At 40.2% G+C, this 24,033-nt stretch overlaps 2 long non-coding RNA genes across 2 annotated transcripts in view; one reads left to right on the forward strand and one right to left on the reverse strand.

Moving 5' to 3' along the window:
• Positions 1-5,965: 5,965 nt before the first annotated feature.
• On the reverse strand, positions 5,966-12,973 carry LOC133253909 (uncharacterized). Its single transcript, XR_009738494.1, has 4 exons — positions 12,898-12,973; positions 11,917-12,040; positions 8,301-8,506; positions 5,966-6,548 (listed from the first exon to the last, which is right to left on the reverse strand). It is a non-coding gene; the product is annotated as an uncharacterized LOC133253909 (long non-coding RNA).
• Positions 12,370-24,033, forward strand: part of LOC133253910 (uncharacterized) — a 47,103-nt gene continuing 35,439 nt past the window's right edge. Inside the window, exon 1 of the long non-coding RNA XR_009738495.1 lies at positions 12,370-13,063. This is a non-coding gene — a long non-coding RNA (uncharacterized LOC133253910). The remainder of the gene's footprint in view (positions 13,064-24,033) is intronic.

Consider the following 24,033-nt stretch of genomic DNA (forward strand, 5'->3'; position numbering starts at 1 on the left):
TTTTCATTTAAAATCTTTTATTTGATTACTCTTTCCAGGTAATCAATGCTTTCTATTTTGCTATTATGCCGGTTAGTGAATGAAGGTAGTTTTAATTTATAGCTTTTATTTGTCTAACAGTATTGTCAGAGTCACAATCTTTATGCATCCTATTAGTAGTCTGGAAAATATTTCTTACTACATCGAAACAGAGCAAAATTCAATTTAGAAATATAATTTCCTGCCATGGAGACACTTGATAACAGGGTGGAGATTAATGGAGCCCAGTGACAGAAACTTGATTTAAAGCAGGAGATTAATACTGCTTTATCAGCCTACACTGCAAGTGAATTGGCTCTGAAAGAAAAAAAATCTGTTTGAAGTTGCTGAGTTGTCGGCTTGGTTGGTTGGGAAAAGGTCTCTGGACATTTATTTTGTTATTGCTGAGTATTTGAGTGCTTGTCTATTAGACAACATAGGAAGAAACCTGCATACAACTCCAGCCTTGCTTATTTTACAGTAGTTACATGTTTCTTATTATTCCTTTTGATCCCACAGGAAGTTTGAATGCTGTGGAGGTCAGCTTCTAACTTAAGGGGATTATACTCAGTAAATCATGTCAAAATTAACAAATAGAATTGCGCTGACACTCTAGTTTGGTTGGATTTAAGTAAAATGTTTAAATGGTATTTTTAATTGCAAAGCTCCTGCCCCTAAATCCCATTATAAATACTTTTTCCCCCTATCCTTTATAAAAGTCATTAATTTCCTTTCCCAACTATAAAAGTATGAATCTTCCAAAAGAATTAAGTCAAATCTGAAGATTACCCAAGGGGATGGAATGCCCACTAGAATTGTTCTGAAACAAAATTTGGAGCTTGGTGAACTGAGTACTAAAGGACTTGGGTCCAAATTTTGATTTTTTTAAAAATGTTCTTCCCAGGAAATTTTAAGTATTTGTATTGCTGGGATTAAATCTTTTGAATTTATGCTTGAGCTATATGAATTTTTAAACTTGGTATTTGTCTAACAAATCCCTCCTGAAAAATAGAAAAGAAATAGAGTAAGTTCCTTCCCCAGTAGCTTCACAGAAATGGCTGCACGTTTTTTCAAAAGCTTGACTCTTTACGTAATTACTTAGAGATGAATTACTTAGTTACTTTATTACTGAGGGAGAGAGATACGTTTAACAACTTTTGTTTTAACTGACTGAAAACTTGAAGAAATGAACTGATACAAATTTTTCATTAATTTTTATTAAGCTCTCTAATAGAGCATTTTGCTAGAGGTCAGAATATCTAGGCTGTAGTTTAAGGTCATTTAACAACATTGTGTTCTGATGGACATTTTAAAACCACTTTTCTTAACGAGAGGTGAGTAGTGATAATATCAGCTTTAGTATATCACAGGTTATTGAGAACATCAAATGCGATGATTTATGCAAAATGTTTAGATATTAAAGGACTATAGGAATATAAGCAGTTTTACTTAAAATAGTATTCGTATATGTAGACTGCTTTAAATATATTGCATTTAGGATTTTGGTGGAGGAAAATGCTTTTTCTCATAGAGTCTACCTTCGTATTATGTTGATGTAACTAAAGCTATAAGTATTTTTTGGAATTGATCTACTGAAGGTGGTTTAGATATTTTTAAATATGTGGAGAGTAATTGCCTGTAGTTTGCTCCTCTTTGGAACTAAGCACTTGGAATAAATGAGGTAAAAGAAATTTAAGGCCATTTAGATTTGCTCATGGTGGGCTCTCAATACAAGTTTAAAAATATGGTAATGAATGAAGGATAGTGAAGATGGTCAGCTTAGTGAATGTGAGTTCTGAGGATGAGCTTGGTGCTTTGAGTCGTGCTCTGTCTGATGTCACCCCTTGTGGCCTTTTTAGATCTTATTAGCTTGTGGACCCTGTTTGTTTGGTGCTTGACAAAATTGCATATGTCCAAAGGGAATAGTAGACCCTGTTAAAGCTTTTCCTGGCTGAAGGCACATATGAAACTCCCAGGCTAAGCATCTTAAAGTGGCTACACATTCACTCAGAGGGGAAGGAGTTTCAGGAAGGAATTTAAACCATTTCCAAGCCATAAGAATTTAACAGAGAGGACAACCTAAAAGGGTCTTTAACTTCAGGGAACATGCCTGTGCTTTTATTCCATCTTGTTTTACTGATCCAGAGAGACCTTCAGTGAATATGCCCCTTTGACCTTTACCTAGTCATCAAATTACCCTCATCCTGCTTTTTCTCTTTTTCACTTCCTTTTCCAAATGGCCTTTCTTTGGTGATGCAGTTTAAATTGTGCAGTGCCTCCTTCAGACATTGCCACTTGGATTAATTTTTATCCCCTCCATTCTGATCTTGCTGGGACATGACCATCAAGTGTGCTGACCCCTTGGGAGCCAGTTGGGGTTCTGCCTGGGATTCACAGCAACCCCAGATATATACAAACATTTTATTTTCCATAGTATTGAAGATTTTGCTTCTCTTTTGTTTTTCCTTTTACATCGCTGCTTCTCTGTGTTTAGAGTGATATTTGGGAACAGGAGAGCAGGTATGAAGGTTATTGACTATGACAACTGTGTGGCCCTTGAGTCTGAGTTGGCAAATAAGATTCTGGAGACAGAGACAGGCTTTAATCTAACACTGCTCTTACTGAGCTTTCTGGAAGGGAAGACGACAAGAGACCCAACAAGGAAATACAGCATCATCAACTCATGGGGAGGCCTGGCAGGTACCCTAGTAGCAGCCTTTTTTTTTTGCCCCCCTCACCCATACAAGGCCAAAGTGTGAGAGCCAAGGTGTGTGGGGTCACCTTGTTACAAAGAGTCCACAGTCTCCTTCCCCCATCAGTCCTGTATATGGTTTTCATCAAGCCTGAGATCTGCATGCCAGCTCGCAGATCCCCAACCCAGGTTTTTGTTTCACACAGTACAGAGGGAGAGACAACTGTTCTCTATTTATCTTAACTCTACTGTTTCCAAGGAAACAGGGCCTTGGGAGACCGAGGTCATTCTCAGGCAGGCCTGCCTCAGCCAGGCCTGGTGTTAACCCTTTGCTCGCACTATACATGCTGCTATAGAAATGATAGCATCACTAGAAGCAATGCTAATGCCAAGCTTCAGTGTGCCATTAGAGTGTCTTTTGTATGAACATTTACCATTGTATAGTTTCCAGGGCACTAAATTAGATACGCCACACTCACTGAGTGTACACTGCATGTCTCACCTGATTTTAGGTACTGGGGATGCAAAAATGGACAGGACAGAGACCTGGCCTCTAAACACTTCAGAATCTGGAGGGCAGTTCTCTCTGCATTTGAGTTACTGCAAACCTCCAAGTTCCACGTGGAACTGAGTGCTCTTTATGGGAGTGTGAAGAAAGCAATGTACTCTTCTGCCATTATTTTGTGTCTTACAGACCTTATTGGAGAAGGCAATGACACCCCACTCCAGTACTCTTGCCTGGAAAATCCCATGGACGGAGGAGCCTGGTAGGCTGCAGTCCACGGGATCGCTAAGAGTCGGACATGACTGAGTGACTTCACTTTCACTTTTCACTTTCATGCATTGGAGAAGGAAATGGCAACCCACTCCAGTGTTCTTGCCTGGAGAATCCCAGAGATGGGGGAGCCTGGTGGGCTGTCATCTCTGGGGTCGCAAAGAGTTGGACATGACTGAAGCGACTTAGCAGTATAGACCTTATTCATTATTCAGCCTTTCCTTACAAGCATGATCATATAGAAGAGTAACTTATGTTCATCATGATGATTCTGGGATGTTTTAAGGTCATAAAACACTGAATCACTGAAAATAGAGTTTGGAATTATCTGTAATTTATTATATTCTAGACCACAAATATTCACATCGTCTTTGTATTTCTCCCTCTATATGAAGGCAGTATTGTGTGTCTAAGAAGCAAAGGAGAAATACTTGTTAAATTAAGTCTAGATAATATCACTAGGAGCATTTCATGATATTTAAGACATTAAGTTATGGAAAAATAAACAAGAGTACTCCAAATCCAAACTTATGGAGCTTATGCCTTCCAAGACTTCATATGTGCTGAAAAAGCAGAATTACTGAAAACACATTAGATAAGTCCATTAGCTGTAGTTCCATAATGGATTATTGACAGGGAGAGTGTTAAGGGATGTTATATCCCTACTCTTGAAACAGATGTCAAGGTACATGGGTGTGGATATCACCAGCAGATGCAGTTATAAGTAGGGGAAGCCAGGGATCTAACCCAGTCATTCTGGTTTCTTTACCTAGGATACTATATTCATTTATTTTCCTTATTATCTGAGTAGAAAATTAATTCATGAGTCTTTTGCCAGTGAGAATCCAGGCTTAATGTTAGCTAAGGACATGTTCAATATTCAGATTTTGTTTTAACAAACAGTTTCTGAGTTTCTACTGAATGCCAGGCACTTCCACATGAATTATCTAATTTGATTCTTACTAGAAATAAGCCTTTTATAATGTTTCATTTTTCAACTGAGGACATTAAGTTCGAAAAGTTGAATAACTTTAGTCACACAACTGGAGAATGGGAGAGCTGGAATTTGAACCCCTGTCTTTTTTTTTTTTTTAAATGTTATGACATATTTTTATTTTTATTTTTTCAATTTTAATTAAAAAAAATTATACATGTGTTCCCCATCCTGAACCCTCCTCCCTCCTCCCTCCCCGTACCATCCCTCTGGGTCGTCCAGTCCAGGTTCAATGCACTATGCTGGATGCTTGAACCCCTGTCTTTTGAGTCAAAAGATGTCCTATTTATTATGCCACCACCAACTGTAAATTGGGAGGAAAAAACAAGAAAAAGTTTATGGGACTATTTAGAGGTCACTAGGTAAGAAGTGCCAGACTTTATTTTTTGGGGCTCCAAAATCACTGCATAATGGTGACTGCAGCCATGAAATTAAAAGACGCTCACTCCTTGGAAGGAAAGTTATGACCAACCTAGATAGCATATTCAAAAGCAGAGACATTACTTTGCCAACAAAGGTCCATCTAGTCAAGGCTATGGTTTTTCCTGTGGTCATGTATGGATGTGAGAGTTGGACTGTGAAGAAAGCTGAGCGCCAAAGAATTGATGCTTTTGAACTGTGGTGTTGGAGAAGACTCTTGAGAGTCCCTTGGACTGCAAAGAGATCTAACCAGTCCATTCTAAAGGAGATCAGCCCTGGGTGTTCTTTGGAAGGAATGATACTAAAGCTGAAACTCCAGTACTTTGGCCACCTGATGCGAAGAGTTGACTCATTGGAAAAGACTCTGATGCTGGGAGGAACTGGAGGCAGGAGGAGAAGGGGATGACAGAGGATGAGATGGCTGGATGGCATCACCAACTCGATGGATGTGAGTTTGAGTGAACTCCGGGAGTTGGTGATGGACAGGGAGGCCTGGTGTGCTGCGATTCATGGGGTCGCAGAGAGTTGGACACGACTGAGTGACTGAACTGAACTGACCTGAACTGAGGTAAGAAGTTGTAAAGAAGCCATAAAAACATAGTATCTTTTTAGCTCATCAAACAAAGCAAATTTAGCACATGTTCCTTGCTTTGGTAACTTCTAGGTTTTTTGCAAGTCTCAACTCAAACGTGACCACTTCAGAGACCTTCTCTTTGTTTTCTGTCTCAGTGTAATGTTTGTTTTCTTTATTGTGTATTTCTTAATTTTTACTTCATGCTTACCTTCTAAAAATCTACTTATCTGTTTTTGCCTTGGGCTATGAGGTTGATAAAGGCATTGTCTTTCCAGTGTTTAGCACGATGACTGCCATATGGCAGACCCTTAATTGATGTTTGTGGAATTAATTAATGACTATATGAAATATGACCAATGAACAGGCCCAAAATAGATGTCTGTCACCTTTCATCCTGATTAAAAATTAGAATTGGTAAAATCAGAATTGTTTAAAATTGGCTGATTGAGCACACATATTTAACCACCATTCTCTCCCATAATCCCACTAAAATACAAGTAAAAAGTTTTATTAAACAAGGAATACATCTTCAAGGAAAAGAAGATCAGGAGATGACAACAGCCATGAAATTTTGGATGCTGTAGAACAGATGGATTCTTTGCAAATGCTGAAGCAGATTCAAGAAGTCTGAACCCTGGTCCAGAGTTGGGAAAGTTAAAAAAGCATCCTGAGTAGCACTGCAAAACTCTGATGAAGCCCCCCATTGGTGTCAAATGTTCTAGAGGGAGATGTGGAGGTGGGCCAAGGACAGGGGCACTGATTGAAAAATATGTCTGGTAAGTGTTAAAGCTTCTGTCCCCAGATCCAGTCTTCCTTGCTTCCTTTTGGAACAAAACCCCCTCATCACTGAGTTTTAGGTGAGCATGTGCTGCCCAGAGAGCAACGGCATTTCTTGGACTGATTTTGCAGGGAGAGATGGCTACATGAATCAGTTTTAGCTAATGGGATGTGATGGGTCAGGCTTTTGGAAAAGAAATTAATTGCCCTTCAGTTTCTCTCTCCTCTCTTCCTGTGGGCTGGAATGTAGATATCATGCTGAGTCCTTGACCATGCCCATACTGATGAAGAGGACCTCCTAGGAGAAGGTGGAGCAACAGTTAGAATGCACCTGGATTTTTCTTTTTCTATTTTTTTTCTTTTTTTCTCCTCATGAAGCATAGCCCACCCACCCATCACCATCTGTCAACTTCTGAACTAATTTTTGAGATAAAAATTAAGTATCTTCCTAATTAACAAAAAAACAGATCTTAGGACCTTGTCTCTAACTGCACAGCCAGGTGACTATTTCTTGCCTATGTGGCAGAACACTGCAGGTTTATTTATCCAGGACCATACCCAGGTGGTATAGTAGTAAAAAATCCACCTGCCAATGCAGGAGATGCAAAAGATGCAGATTTGATCCCTGGGTCAGAAAGATCCCTTAAATGGCAACCTACTCCAGTACTCTTGTCTGGAAAATTCCATGGCCAGAAGAGCCAGGCAGGCTTCAGTACATGGGGACTGCAGAGTTGGACACGACTGAGTGACTGAGCATGTCCACAGGCATACTAAAAATAGACAGATTAAGTGAATGTTTACCTACGGGTAGTGTGGTTTCAATTCCCCTTTCACATCTCCTGTCAGTTCCCAGGTTGGAGAGTCAGGCTTTACCTATATGCAGGAAACTTGAAAGAGTCTGAAAAATCTGATCAACCCAAGAGAAAGACCTTCCTCTTCTGACATTGAGTGAATGGACCTTGGCAGGTGACTACACAGAAGAACAAAGTTGCCAAACCTCATCCAAGTATGCAGAGCTTCAATAAACTTATTAGTGAAAGATTTTTAAAGAGAGGCAGACAACCAGAGATCTTCATGCCTTTTAGGAAAATGTCCATTAAAACAAACAGAGATGAAAACAACCTAAAAAAAAGCATCTTGGAGGGAATAAGCACTAGGAAAGCAATAGGAGAAGAAAATAGAACCAGAAGAAATTACTAATATAATCAGGGATGGAAGAACACACTGCAGCCATGGACCAAAAAAAATAGTGGCTATAAAAATGACATTCAGAAAACAATAAGTGATCCCCAAAGTTTAAACTGTGAGAGAAGAAATGAAAAGTCAGTGGAAGGGCATGAAGGTAAAGCTGAAGAAATAAGCCACAAGATAGACCAAAAAATAATATTTAAAACATTGCAGTACTGAAGGACAAGAGTTTCCAGAATCAAAGAGCCCACGGACTGGTGGGAATATCAGTGTACCAAACCACTTTGGTTTCACATGTGGAGGGGAAAGTAGGCGTAAGGTAAGAGACAGTGTTTTATAAGAGGACTGTTTGTCCCGTTAGACCATTTACAATATTAACATGTGTAACTTGGTTAAAAGTAACATTTTAAAGAAAGCTATTACGTTAAATTCTTTTCATAACTATAATAGCTACTGTTTACTGAGGACATTCTGTTAGTCATAAAAGTAAGTTTTTTGAGACAGTTTTCCTTTTTTTTAAGTTTTTTTTGACTGGACCACTTTTTTAGTCTTTATTGAGTTTGTTACAATATTGCTTTCATTTTCTGTTTTGTTTGTTTTTATTTTAGCCAGGAGGCATGTGGATCTTAGCTCCCTGACAAGGGATCTAACCCATATCCCCTTCATTGAAAGGCAGAGTCTTAACCACTGGACCACCAGGGAAGTCCCAGAGACTTTATTTTTAGTTCTTATATGAACCCTGAATTAGCATCACCATGTATAGAGAAGAAAACTACCCCTCAAGAGCAGTTAAATGACTTTTTAACACCACATCTGTGGCCCCAAAGCCCACCCTCTGCCCTCTAGACCTGCCTTTACTTACCTGCAGTAGTTCCCCAGGACTTGCCTGGAGATAACTGTATTCCTGGCTTTATGGGAGTCCTGGGACTCAGCCTCACGTGGCTTTTCTGTGTAACATACATTCATGATGCTGGCAGAAGAAAGGAAGTGCTGAATTTGATCACAAGAAGTGACAACTTTGTTCTCTTCTAGCTATGGAGGCTTTTAGAAGGCTTTTCTTCTGGCCACCTGTGAGGGAGAGAGAGCCACTGGATGCCAGAGGCCTTTCTGGTAGCATTATGTTGAGTAGAAGCGGGAGGGTGGATGACAAATGCCAATATGTGAATGAAATCTGGCTTTTGATTCTCTTATTTTGTGAGCTGGTTTTAGACTGTTAAGTTCTGTCGAGGTAACTTCTGTGTAAACTAGAACTGACAGATAATAAACATATAGCTAGGGCTGTAGCAACAGAAATCGATGCACTTCAAGTTCCACATAGGAGAAAACAGTCAAGATGTCTCAAGTCCTTTTAGAGTGATAAATGCAATTTACACAATAAGCAAGAAGCGATGATTGGGAATAGATGGTGTAAGATCCCGTCTAGGAGATGGCCAAGAGGTGTCTGATGGGGGTGATGTTGCTAACCTTAGAAATTGTCAACAAATTGGCTCTGAAAGTTATAAAACACTTGTAAATATAAACCAAAAAGACAGAAAAAACTTAGGTTCTGTGTGGCTCCCCATCACCCACGTAATGGTGACAAGGCCCGGCCTGGATGGTATAGCCGGTTGTTGTAAGCAGTACTGCCTTGCTGGTCTGAGAGAAGTGGAACCAAACAACAACTTGTATGAACACAGAAAACATTTCAGGCCAAATACAGGCAAGAGGAGCCTGTGTTTCCAGAGCACTTTCCCCAGGCTAAATTGGGTACTATACCATTTGCCATACATAATCTGAATGGCACACTCCTTTGATGGGAGACTTTGTGGGAAGCAAGATGCACTCACTGAAGTTTTATGGTGATATCTGTTATAAAATAGGCCTTGTGAATCTCCCAATCTGTAAAGATTGTGTATTTCAGTAGTCTCATTACAGGACCTTGGGAGTGGGGACATATCCCCATTCCTTCTCCAAAGATTATACTGTTTATGCTGATCCCTCTTTCTGAATAGGGAGTCTTGCTAGGAGTCAGGGAGATGTCTCATGGGCTGAGTCTGGTCCGTGGGACCAGTTACCAGAGCAGAGAGGCCCTGAGCAAGGTTTCAAACTGCTTTCTCAAGGCCACCCTTGACCTGGGCAAGTTTCCTAACCTCTCTGGAACTAGGTATCTTCTGTTGGAAACAGGGATGGTGCTAGTCCCTACTTTAGAGCACAGCTGTGAGCAGTCAGTGGGATGATGCACATGGAGGAGGCAGCAGGGCGTGCATGCAGTCAGCACTCAAGAGACATGAGTTCTCAACTCTAAGCTCTGTTTCCTAAATCCTTGAATGGGGATGATAAAACCCTCTCCATGGAGTTTGTGGAATTAGAGCTGGTGTAGGTGGAGAGTCTGACTCATGCTGAGTCCTTGATGATTGGTCACCATTCTCCCTGAGCCCTGCAAACCCCATCAGAGGTTGGAGTTGTAGAAGGATTCAGCAGTATGATAGTTGATGCCATGAGACACACAAACCTCTTGGAGATTAGTTAGGTTAATGAGATATGATCTCTTTTTACTCTCTTTACCTCGTTCAGTTAGGCTCATGGAGTTGATGCACCCCTGGCTTCTGAGGTTCTGGGTCAAGGCACCAACCCAGTGACTGGATGGATGTGCCTTGTTTCCTGCATCCCCGGCCCAGTTGCTCCCCTAGACTGTCTCCCTTTCTTGTTTAATGGCTAGTAGCTAGAGAAAGCAGAAGGGAATGGCACCCCACTTCAGTACTCTTGCCTGGAAAATCCCATGGACAGAGGAGCCTGGTAGGCTACAGTCCATGGGGTTGCGAAGAGTTGGACAGGACTGAGCGACTTCACTTTCACTTTTTACTTTCATGCATTGGAGAAGGAAATGGCAACCCACTCCAGTGTTCTTGCCTGAAGAATCCCAGGGATGGGGGAGCCTGGTGGGCTGCCGTGTATGGGGTTGCACAGAGTTGGACACGACTAAAGTGACTTAGCAGCAGCAGCAGCAGCAGCAGCAGCAGCAGCAGCTAGAGAAAAGGCTTCCCTGGTGGCTCTGATGGTAAAGAATATGCCTGCAATGCAGGAGACCCGGTTTCGATCCTTGGGTTAGGAAGATCTTCTGGAGAAAGGAATGGCAAACCTCTCCAGTATTCTTGCCTGGAAAATCCCATTGTCAGAGGAGCTTGGCAGGTCTATAGCCCATGGGGTCACAAAGAGTCAGACACGATTGAGAGACTTTCACTCACTCACTGACTCAGAGAAAAGGTCTAAAGAAAGTGTCTCAACTCTTTCTTACCTGCTTCTCTCTCCTTTGCTGCATACAAAAAGATTAAGAAGGTATGATTTAAGGAAGTAAATCTAGTCTGGCATATTCCAGTGTTCCAGTTAACTTTTTTTTTTTTTAATAGCCTAAATCGTAAAGACTTAGAACATCAACAACCATTTTATCATCTCTGACAATTTCCAATAAGGAATTTGGGGAGGGCTCAGCTGGACAGTTCTGACTCTGGGTCTCTCATGTGTTTACATCAGACAGTGGCTGGAAATGGAACTCAGGGGCCTTGAGTAGCTGGGTGCTACCTGGCACTGTTCTCTTCATGTATTCTCAGCACTTGCATTCCCATTGGTTGGGATAGTTTGGTTCCTCATAGCATAGTGGCCTCAGGGTAATTCAGACTGCTTATGTGGTAGCTTAGGGCTCAGGCATGCATGTTCTAGAATACCAAGTGAAAGCTGTATTGCCTTTATGACCCAGATTCAGAAGCAGGACTGGCTCTATAATTTGTGGGGCTTGGTACAAAAGGAGAATGTGGGTCCTTTGTTCAAAAATTGCTAAGAATCTCAAGATTGTAATAGTAGAGCATTAAACCAAGTGAGGGGCTTCCCAGGCGGCATTAGTGGTAAAGAAGCCACCTGCCAGTCCAGGAGACATATGAGACACGGGTTCAATTCCTGGGTCAGGAAGGTTCCCTGGAGAAGGGCATGGCAACACACTCCAGTACTCTTTCCTGGAGAATGTCACGGACTGAGGAGCCTGTTGGGCTACAGTCCATAGGGTCACAAAAAGAGTCAGACTTGACTGAAATGACTTATTATGCTCATGCAAACCAAGAGAAGGGCACGCTGCCCTCTATGATGTCGTATGTCCCACAACTGTAAGTCACATAGTGTCCCTATCATCATATACTCTTGAGTATTAAGGTCATTAAGGTCAACCCATATTCAAGGGCATGAAACTTGGAAACCCATCTTGAGATGACAAGAGTGTCAGTGAATTTGCAGACATGAATTTTAATGCTGCCTCTGCTTTTTTAGGACTTCTCTGTGTTCTGCTGATCATTCCCTTTATTCTTGTTGCGTGTGTATTACTCTTTCCTTAGATGAGGGTCCTTTAGTACTATTTGTAGAATTTTTTTCAGTTTTAATTTGAGGTTAGTCAAATATAAATTTTAAATAATATGTCTCTAACAGTTGTATGGAATTATGATGTTCAAATTTACTTCATGAAATGCTTCTCCCCTGCTGGAGATGGCTTGTCAGAATTTCCTGCTTGTCACTGAGCTCTGGACTGGGTGGCAAGCTGCCTCTGGTGTAGGTCCATTTGTGCTCGTTTGTGCTCAACACCTGCCAGGGCAGAGGAAGCAGTTAAATTCATTGAATTTTTTCAAGAGGAAGAAAAACTTCTGGAGTGGGGATCAAGCTGAAATGAAAAAAAAAAAAAAAGTATGTTCCCTCCTCCCAGTACACACATAAACACACACAGACACACACAAACCAAATGGCCACTCTTTGGACAAATATATGAACAGCAGCCTCTACTTGGGCCCATTGAACATCTTGGTCTGTAGCTACAGAGGGTTTTTCTATTTAATCCTCATTGTTGTGTAACTGGGCTTTCCAGGTGGTGCTAATGATAAAGAACCCATCTACCAATGCAGGAGACCTGAGTTTGATCTCTGAGTAGGGAAGATCCCCTGGAGGAAGGCATGACAACCCACTTCAGTATCCTTGCCTGTAGAATCTCCATGGACAGAAGAGCCTGGTGGGCTACAGTCCATAGTCAAGACTTTCCAGGTTATTGTCTTATAGTCAGGCCACTGAGTTTCTTAATTAAATGAAACTTACATATTAACCATCTTGTTTATGTTACTTAAAATTTGTGTGCTGTGTGTGTGCTGGGTCGCTTTAGTCATGTCCAATGCTTTGTGACCCAGTGGACTGTAGTCTGCCAGTCTCCGAAATCCATGGGGTTTTCCAGGCAAGAATATAGGAGTGGGTGGCCATGCTCTCCTCCAGAGGCTCTTCCTGACTGAGGGGTCAAATCCGAATCTCCTGCATCTTCTGCATTGCAGGCAGATTCTTTACCGCTTAGCCACCAGGGAAGCCCTTTGGCGATAAATTGTTAGATACTGTTAACAGAGCAAGACTAAGTATAGCCCTCAGCACACAGCTATTGTTGCTGTGCACCCGTTATGCCACACCTCATTACGAGGCAGTGATTACCACAGGACCGGCCATGGTCCTGCTCAGCCATTGGTCAGTGCCACAGTAGGCCCCGCCCACAAGCAACCAACGGTCTAAGAGTGACCGTTAGCGGGGCATTCAGTCAACTGTCAGTGGAATGGTGGTCGTGGGGTGAAGAATGAGGTAAGAGGCAGATTCCGGCCTTCCCCTACCCCGCCCCCACACTCCAGCCCACCGGATCTTGGGCCAGTGGGTGAGTTGGGGGGCTCAAGGAACAAACTGTGGGCTGTCTCCTGCATGGCTCCAGAGTCCTCTCCAGGGCCACCCACTGGCTGAATTGAGGCCTTGAGACAGTGGCAAACCTCTCCCCCATCCTTGTCCCTGTGACTTGGTAGCAACGCCAGTCTGCCTGGGTTGCAGTCTGTGGGACCTACCTACCCCCTTCACACTCACCTACCCTGCCACTTTGGGTGGCCTAAGAAGCCTGAGGGCCAGTTGGGTCCTGGGCACCTGGCTCCCTCAGCTATGACAGCTGGGCAGTGTCTGGGGACCTGTCCTTGAGGGAGCTGCCAACTGAGATCTGCCTCCTCTTCTCCAGGACTGGGAACTCAGAGGGGGAAAGTTGTGCCTTGGGACCTTGCTCTTTCTTGTCAGAGAATAACGTTTGTTTGGGAGAGGTTTATAGGAACTTGGTTACCTGACCATGACCTGACCTCAAGAATAAAGGCTGTGACACCAAGAAGTTTGCAACAACTAACCACGTTCCTCCCTCACCCTTCTTAGAAAAGGGCTTTCCTGAAAGATTTTTTGGAATTTGGGGTTTTAAAGGTCACCTGTCTCCTTGCATGGCCCTCAGTAAACCTTCCTTTCTCACCAACCAGTTACTACTACTTCAAGCATCTCGACAACTTTTTGTAGGGAAGATGCTTTCACAACCAGCAGGAGGCAGAAAATGCTTTCTATGAGTTTGCTGAATTCTGAAACATGGATTTTTATGTTACAGGAATAAACAAGCATTTCTTGTTGGCAAAAATATATTGATTGTAATGGTTCCTATTTTGATTAATAAAGATGTGTTTGAGCCTAGTTATAATGATTTAAAATTCAAGGTCCAAAACCGCAATTACTTTTGTACCAACCTAAATATTACCCAGTTGGAACCTCTCAAGAAAACCCTATAGTATTTGTCCCTCCTGATAGTTGAGAAAACTGGGATTCAAATGTGAGTGCTTTTTTGAGGATCATTTAGCTTTTAAGACATGGAGCCGAAGACTGAACTCAGATCTTCTAACTCCAAATACTTGTGCATTCACACTGCATCATGCTTTTTCCCACTGAATTTCAGACTTCACTAAATTTAGTGCTTGATGAACAGTGAGAGATAATATACAGTTAGTTGTTCATTATCTATGTTAACAACAAGACTCAGTGGTAAAGCACAGATTATTGCCTAATGTCTAAGACCTTGCTTGAACGTTTTTTCTTAATATTTTGAATAGATAATATATGAACATGACTGAAAAATTCAAAAGATTTCCTCCATCCTTGATCCTACAATTGTATACACATAACTGTGTACATATATCCCTTAAACACACAAATGTGGTAGCATGCCACATGTTCTGTTCTGCACCTTGATTTACTTCTTATAATAATATTATTATACCCTTAGATATATCTTACACCTTTTATCAATTGCAGAATATTTCATTGTATGTGTGTACTAGCACTTATTTAACCAGTTCCCCACTGAAGGGCATTTGATTTTTACCTGCTTGTTTTCTATTACCAAAAATGTTACAGTTTAATTTTCATTTACATACTTATTTGTACACATGTGAAAGTATTTTTATATGATACATTAGGGTCAGAATAAATGTCTGTAAAATTTTCATAGACTCTTTTTTTTATGTTTCAGCTGATTTTTTAAATATAAATTTATTTATTTTAATTGGAGGTTAATTACTTTACAATATTGTATTGGTTTTGCCATACATCAACATGAATCTGCTACAGGTATACATGTGTTCCCCATCCTGAACCCCTCCCCACTCCCTCCCCGTACCATCCCTCTGGGTCGTCCCAGTGCACCAGCCCCAAGCATCCTGTATCATGCATCGAGCCTGGACTGGCGATTAGTTTCATATATGATATTATACATGTTTCAATGCCATTCTCCTAAATCATCCCACCCTCTCCCTCTCCCACAGAGTCCAAAAGACTGTTCTATACATCTGTGTCTCTTTTGTTGTCTCGCATACAGGGTTATCGTTACCATCTTTCTAAATTCCATATATATGCGTTAGTATACTGTATTGGTGTTTTTCTTTCTGGCTTACTTCACTCTGTATAATAGGCTCCAGTTTCATCCACCTCATTAGAACTGATTCAAATGAATTCTTTTTAATGGCTGAGTAATACTTCATTGTATATATGTACCACAGCTTTCTTATCCATTCATCTGCTGATGGACATCTAGGTTGCTTCCATGTCCTGGCTATAGACTCTTAATTTTAATGTAAGTGGAACTTATATGTCAAAATTTGTGCATTTAACTGATGAGCCTATTTGTAGGGCAGCAATAGGGCTTCAGGGCTTCCCAGGTGGCAGTAGTGGTAAAGAACTTGCTTACCGACGCTGGAGACATAGGAGACCCAGTTTTGATCCCTGGGTTGGGAAGATTCCCTGGAGGACAGCATGGCATCCCATTCCAGTATTCTTGCCTGGGAAATCCCAAGGCTCCTGGACAGAGGAGCCTGGCAGGCTAGGGTTGCAAAGAGTCAGACACTTTTGAAGTGACTTAGCATGCACACAGTAGAGATGCAGACATAGAGAACAGACTTCTGAACACAGGAGGGGAAGGAGAAGGTGGGATGAATTGAGAGCATAATATTGATACATATACATTACTGTGTGTAAAATTGATAGCCAGTGGGAATTTGCTGTATAACACAGGGAGCTCAACCTGGTGCTCTGGGACAACCTAGAAGGGTGGGATGAGATGGCAGTGGGAAGGGTTTCGTGAGAGAGGGAACATATGTATACCTATGGCTGATTCATGTTGATGTATCACAGAAACCAACACAACATTGTAAAGCAATTATCCTCCAATTAAAAATAAATTTTAAAAATTTGTGTATTTATATTTTTGATGAATATTCCCAAGTATGACTGTAAAGTGTTGTTGGAGGAAGTTATTGAGAGGATGTGACTGCTGGTTTTCCTGTAAGCCGAACCTTGGTAATAGCAGGTTCCTATAACCCTCCCCTGCTCATGGAATGTGCATTCTGCCCAGAGTTCCCACAGATGGAGCTGTTTCAACAACACAGCCTTGAGAATAATGTGGTGTTGAGACATCTGGACAGTATGTGTGACTGAATGCGGTTAAGACCTTCTGTGTAAACTTTTAAGGTTCTGGTGGGTGAGTGTGAAGATCTTCTCATCTTGCAGCTGCCCAAGACAAGCCTTGTAAGTAAGTTCACTTGCTTATTAAACCTCCACCTACCAATCTGGAGGTTCTGCTTGCCTCTTCAGTTTCTCTTTGCTCACTCTGTATAGGGACCAATTTCTGATTTCACCTGGGAACTCCTGAGGTTATGAACCAACAGTTGTTTTACTTATATCCCACCAACATTATGGAAGAGTATTTGTTTCACCTTTTCAATCTAATACACGGTTAAAATTTTCTTTTTATCCAGTCTGATAGTTAAAAAATGGAATCATAAGTGAGTTTCACTTATTTTGAGTAAGGTAGATTATCTTCTAATATGCTGGGAAGTCATTTATTTGTATTTAATTTTCTGTGACTCACTGTTTTTGTCTATTTTTTCCATTTGAGATGTTGATATTTTCATATTGATTTGTTAGAGTGTTTATATGTATTGCAAATACATTCTCCTGTGTTATTTGCAAGTGGGAGAAAGCATTTTCAGGCAGAGAGTGAAAATATCCTGAGGCAAGCAGGAAGACTAGAAAGAACAGTGAGTTCTCCACTCAGTTCTCCACTTTGTGATTTCTTTTCAAGTAGAAATTAAAAATTATTGTGTAGTCAATTCATCATTTTTATATTATAGTTTTAAGACCATCATAATCTGAGATAGTAAAATTTTCTCCCATGTTTTCTTTTAGCAATTATAATGGTTTCATTTGGTATGTTGAAATCTGTCCATCCATAATTTATTTTTGTGAAAGGTAAAAAAGCAGAAATTATTTTCTGCCAGATGTCTACTCAATTCTGACAACATTTATTGGACAATTTATCTTTTACCTGTTAATTTGGAAGGACACTTTTATCCTATCTTGAAAGTCTGTGTGTATTTGAGTCCATTTCAGAACTCTATGTTCTGCTTTCCTGTCCTAAACTTTCAAGTGTAATACCATACTGCTTTAATTAGTATAGTTTTATAGTATCTTTCCTTCTGTGATTGGGCTTACCTTCTCATTACTGACCTTTCTCAGAATATTCTTGACTATTTGGTGAGTTTATTTTTTATTAACTTTAGAATCAGATTGTTTCATTCAAAATATTCCTGTTAGTGTCTTTATTGGGATAGCATTAAATGGACATCTTTAATTTTTAGTCTTACAAGCTATTTATCTGAATTTCAAGGTGAGTTTTTTTGAACTTAACAAATGTATGAGGACAAGAATGGATAAAATTCTCATTTTATAGAGGAGAATTGAGACAAGAATGTTTTGAGAGGTCCCAAACATCCCTATGTTTCAAAATCACAAAAATGACAAGTCTTGAAAAGGGCCTAGGACCAGATTTTCTCCCTTACATTGTTGATCTTTTTCTATCACAGTGCACTGTCTACACATCCAACCAGTCTCATCTATCCCCTTGTGACAGGGAGAGACAGGTACTGGAGTACACCTGTCATGGCATACAACCATGCTTAGAAATCTGCTGTAGTAAAAATAGCTTTATGGTGGGAAATACTTCAGTTCCTCCATGACTTTGCTGTTTCCTCCCTTGCCCCTGGAATGTGCTTTCTGTACACAGAGAAAAAAATTAAAGCTAATTACTTGTCTTAAAAACTAAAACTTTTGAAAATAAGTTTCTTTATTGGAATAACATCAACAAAATTCCAACTATAAACTTAGAGTGAACAAGGAATTCATCCAGCTTGATTCATTTTTGGTAAAAAAGATTTTCTTCTAAGACAACTGTATGATCATATATATATAATATCATTTATTTCACATTTTGCATCATAAAAAATTTGAGGGCTTTATCAAGTTTTCCAAGGATTCTCTATTAATCCGGTGGTATTTAAATATTTTTTTCTTTGCTATACTCAGCTGTTATTATCCCTGCTTATTTTGTATTTTTTTTTTCAAAAAAGGTTCTCTCTCTGCTGAATTATGATTCATCAATAGCTTTGCTCATAATTCCAGCAGTTCTCAACCATAACTTTTGTTGACTTTATGAATTCATTCATCTTTTGCAAGTCTGGCAATTTACTTTGTCTTGCATTGAATTTGTACTGAGTTTTTATATAGCTTGTGATATCTAATAGTGTGAATAACCCCTCCCTCCCCACCTCCCACCAAAGATGTCTACATTCTAATGTGTAGAACTTGAATGTCAAGTTCACAAGTTTGAACTTTTTGCCCTTATATGGCAAAAGGGACTTTGCAGATATGATTAAGTTAAGGCTCTTAAGATTGTCAGAATCTTATCCTGGATAATTGGCGTGGGTCTGATTCAATCACAGAGGTCATTATAAGAGGAAGGCAGGAGATCAGAGTGAGTTGTAAATGGGATGATGGAAGCAAGAGTTAGCACAGGCAGTTACTAAGCCAAGGATAGCCCACCTCCTTGAGAAGTTAAAAGAGGCAAGGAACAGATTCCCCCAGGAACTTCCAGAAGGAGGAAGCCCAGCTAACACTTTGATATTAGCCCCTCAAGAATCATTTCAGACTTCTGATCTCCAGAATTGTAAAAGGAAAAGTGAATGTTGTTTTAAGAGACTTAGTTTGTAGTAATAAGAATCTAATACAGCCAGATACTAATCAAAATGCTGACCTCAGAGAGGACAATAGTGATAGATGAGGTCGTGAGAATTGTGGGGTAAACAGAAACCATACATTGGTAAATATTTTAATGACTTTAGCTTCTGTAGATAGCCTGTAACTGTGTATATGAGTATCTCTGCATATGTACAGTGAAAAATGAATATTCAAAAGGCAACCCTTTCCTCCTCCTGTCTTGTCAAGAAACAAGATTCTTCCTTGAACTACTGTATATAGTTGCGGAAATGTTTGTAGATAAAAACTGAAGGAGCTACAGAAGATTGATGACTGAACACAATAAAGAGCCTGAAACTATCTGAGTAATAAAGGAAAAGATGCTGACAAATTAATGAGAAATAGAGCTTATTGATGCTGGAATATTTTAAGAGAGAGAATAAGAACAAGGGCAGCTCTGCCAAGAAACAGAACTTGGGGGACAGAGATGAGTTAGTTAGTTAGTTCAGTTGCTCAGTCATGTACGGCTCTGCGACCCCATGAACCACAGCACGCCAGGCCTCCCTGTCCATCACCAACTCCTGGAGTTCACTCAAACTCATGTCCATCGAGTCAGTGATGCCATCCAGCCATCTCATCCTCTGTCGTCCCCTTCTCCTGCTGCCCCCAATCCCTCCTGGCATCAGGGTCTTTTCCAATGAGTCAACTCTTTGCATGAGGTGGCCAAAGTACTGGAGTTTCAGCTTTAGCATCAGTCCTTCCAATGAACACCCAGGACTGATCTCCATTAGGATGATAGGAGGATTTTTAGCAAGTGTTCCTGTGTGTTGTTCACAGTATCGTAATTTAGACCTCTGTTGCTCCTCAACCAGCTCCTCTTAATGAAAATCTGCAGCAACGATCCAGAGTTAGGCTTTTGTTTATTTTTTTAAAACAGCTCTGTAGTAAGGCTGGTTGTAAAGCAGGAGGAGGCACATCTTTCTTTGGATTGCATGTTATCAAAATAAACTGTGACTGTTTTGATAATCTTACAAAAAGCTTCCAAGCTAGGTCTCTCTGATCTGTGATGTTCTAGGCTGGGACCAAGATGTCTCAGCTCTCTGATCTTTACCATTCTGGGTAAAGCCTTCTTGTTGATTATCTTCTTAGAGGGGTCTTTGTGGCAATTTGTGCTTCCTGAGTTGTGAGCAAGACATTCAGGAGAGAAAACTTTATAACCTCAGCTTTAGACTTCTGTTTCTCATTTTCTTTGCTTTTCTGAACTTATAACAGTCAAACATCTGTCATGTTGGAATTTCTTCCTCTGGCTGCAGTTTCCTTGGCCTCTCTTGTAACTGACTGTTTGGATGAATGTTCCTCTTTGGGGCAGCTCCTATGCTGTTTTGATGAGCATGGTGTGGGAATTTGAGAGTAAAGCCAACAAACTGTGTACAATTGCACACAAAAACCCATATCCTTATACTACTTCATACACCATTGACCAAAGTCTAATAATTCTGACCAGTAACAATCACAATTACAACCATATTCAGGGTTTGTGGCCCAAAGGAAATGCAGGCTACATAGCCATTTTCCACATCATGCTTGGTGAATTTCAGCCTGAAGCACTTGGAGGCTTCTGGGCAGTTTCAATTAGGTGTGTCCTTTCCTTTGTTCTCTGTCCTATCCCCAGAGAGAATCAAGGGCAGTTTTCAACACTGAAATGCCCTCTCCATGTTATTGAGCTCCTGGGCACTGCATGAAATTATCCTACGATGTGCTATGAGATTTGAATGTTTTAGTTTTATTATTGCTATTTGTTCTCTCAGTTTAAGTGTAGCTGAATGAGTCACAGTTGGTCAGATCATTCAGGGGGTCCAGCTTACTGGGAATGCCCCTGCAGAGTCACATGTTCACGATTCCCAATCTCAGCAACAACTCCCTCATGGGAAAGAGGGGTACCGTCCAGGTATTTATGATCTGAACTGATACATTCAGAGAGAACATAATAGGATTTATTTTCCTTTAGGCCCTGGAAGTCCTGTGTTGTAGTACCCATATGGACTATCTTGTCTTGCCAGTGCTTCATGAAACGTGGCCAAGTCCATACAGCCAAGGCCTCCAACTGGCCTGTGTAACGGAGAGGTAGGCATGTGGTTGTGGCTAGTAGATGCATCTTTTCTGGCTCCGAGGGTATAATTAAGTCCTGAGTGATTATTGAAGAGAACTAATAGCTCTGGATGTGCAAAATGAGGAACGGAGTTCTTAATATTATACAAATGAGAAGCAAGGACTTGTGTCGGCAAATTTTTGACAAAGGTGGAATAAATGGACAAACCTGAGTTATCTCTTTTTAAAATGTGAGTTTGGTAAGCAGAAAGAATCTGCTGCAGACAGGATCATTTACAAAACAAAGATGAAAATCTTATATAAAAATCTATGTTTTGCCTGGTGGCTTGCATGCTAGGATTATTTTGACAGAAAGTAAATAGCAAGGCGATATTGAGATGTGAGAGAAAAAAAATTTGGATCAATCCATGTGTTGTTCCATGAAAGGATCCAATCAATTCTGCTCCCATTGCCAGAGGAAGAAGTTACATAGCTGTGTTGAGTAAGGTTCACAAATTGCTCTCCAATCAAGAAGTAAATAATATCTAAACCCTGCAAATTGAATTTTTATTAAGAAATTTATCTCTTGTTACCCTGGGGTTTATGAAATCTTTTAGTGCTTGTGGAGGAAGGCAATATATCTCAATGTACAAAACCAGACTGATTGGGGTGAGGAATTTTAATTTTTAGGGTCAGAGACATACCTCACCTTTTAAAACAGGCTTAATGAGAAGGAAGCAGACAAATGTTGCTTTAAAAGCCATTCTAATTCTTCATGCATTGTCCTTTATATTACTACTCCTGTTGCTATTTTCATGTACTTTACAAATTGGAATTTATGGATTTTTTGCATAAGAATTTCAAGGTCACAATTTCCTAAATTGAGTAAATAAATAAATCCCTCTCTGTCATCGACTTGCTGAGTACTTAACATCTATATATTCATTGTTTTCTGCATTCATAATATGCCAGTTCTACTATTAATAAAATTTGTATTTCCTGTACAGGGCTTGTTTAAACTAGAAAATCCAAGTGGTAGTTCTTAACCTAACATTTTTCAAAGAAGAACAAGTGGAAATGTTCTGCTCTTGCACTGCCCATTTTCAGATTCTCTTCTATATAAACAAGTGATAATGATAACAGCAATTATTAATCCATGTTGAAAATTTACTATGTGAAAGGTATATTACTATGTAGGTTCTCATTTAAGAAAGGTGTAATTTTCCTCGTACTATGCTGGAAGAAACAGGCTCAGAGAGTTTAAGAACTTGTTTGTATAGTCAAGGATAATAAGTGTTAGAGCCAGGTTTTGAACCTGGCCTGTCAGGATAGGCTGGATTAAGCTGTATTAGGCCAAAATCTCAGTGGTTTAAAACAGCAAAGATTTATTGTTTATAACCCTTGGCATCACATGTCCATTTTTTCTCTAAGGGGTTTCTGATTCATGGTTTGCTCACTCAGAGTCCAGGTAGATAACTGGACACAGTGACTGCGCAAGTGGATGGGCCACTTGGGCATTGGTTCTTGTAGCCTTCTGCCTAGAAGTGATGCATGCTTGTCCTTTCACTGGCCAAAGCAGTTCAGTTGGCCCTGCCTTTTCACTGGGGCAGGGAAATGTGTCATCACCATGTGTACAGAAGGCAGGCAAAAGGCAGTGTCAGTGGATAGCTTAATACCACATACATTCAAAAGAAACCTATGTTGGTCTTAAGTATATGTTAGCTTAAAAAAATTCCAATATATGTTAGCTACAACTTAAAAAGGACCCTAGATCTGTTAAGGTTCAGAAAAGATGTGACTGCTCTGGAAATTGGTCAAATTCAGTTAACTGAATTAATGACTTCCTTGTAGAAGAATTCAATGGTTTTATATTTTGTTTTCCCCAAATGGCAGTATTTATAATGATTTGTTTGTTAGCTAGATTTTGAGGAAGAGACAGATTTAAAAGTAACCAGCACAGAAAATAATTTAAAGGACAGAAAACATTTCCTAGCTTCTATGAGGGTTCCCATTTATATAATCCATAGCAGAGCCCGAAAATTAGAATTTAGACTTTTAATCCAAATAGGATAGATCATCTAGTACTTTCTTCTGGGATTGTTTTTGTAAAATAGGAAGGTGTAAATTAACTCTCCAGTGTCAATTTGAGTAAGCCCTTGAGGCAAATGACAGGAAGATTGGTTAGAGAAATTTCTGTAGCAGAAGAGAGGACAGTGTTGGTTGTGCTTGGAAGCAAGAGAAATCTTAGCTATCCTAAAATAAAAATTCTCTGCAGTGATGGCAATTAATAAATAGCCTGTCACACAAAAATATAATGAAATCATCTGGAATTCTGTCTTGTAGTTTGGTCCAGAATTTGTGATTTTAACTTTGGCATTTAAATTTTGTGCTTCTTTCAACATCAGCTGAGCATGGCAACTCTGCAAAGGCGTAATAGAACCACTGGAGCTCTACGCTTCTGCCTTGCCATGCTGGCTAGGGCTCTTTGTGCTTGGTGAAAGATGCAATCACACAATCAAAGTAATATTTTCCCTGAGGTTCCCTGGGGCAGATTGGTTCTGCAATTTTCCAGTAATTGTTTGGAAAAGACAGCCCTAGATTTAGTCTTTCTCTTTAATCTTCCCCCGCCACTCAATTCTCTGCACTGAGGCTCCTGGATTCTCTTTTGCCAGCCTCGCTTAAGTACCTGGGATTGGGGTGCTGTGGTCTATGTTGTTAATTATGGAGTGAGATTTAAGTGACTCCCTGAATGGGCTCCTACTCCAGAAATCCCCTCTATTTCTGCAGGCCAGTACCTGGAATATCTTTCCACAATTGTTATAAAGGCTAAAGGATTCTCAAGCATTGGGCTTGTGGAAGGAAGAGCTGAGGTGACCTTTTGAGATGAACATACTTCTTTAATTTTGAGTTTACAACCTGGGAGATAACTAATGTTTGTACATATAGACTTTTTCCTTTTACTTATGAACCACAGGTGATGCTATTGATTGCTTTTAAGTATTTCCCCCCTCCATTTCACTGGTAAGAATACAGAGGATCTGGGGTGTTGGCCAAGTCAAACAGAAAATGCTAGAATCTGGCTTTTTAGACTT

Source organism: Bos javanicus, chromosome 9, assembly GCF_032452875.1.
Source record: "Bos javanicus breed banteng chromosome 9, ARS-OSU_banteng_1.0, whole genome shotgun sequence".
NCBI lineage: Eukaryota > Metazoa > Chordata > Mammalia > Artiodactyla > Bovidae > Bos > Bos javanicus.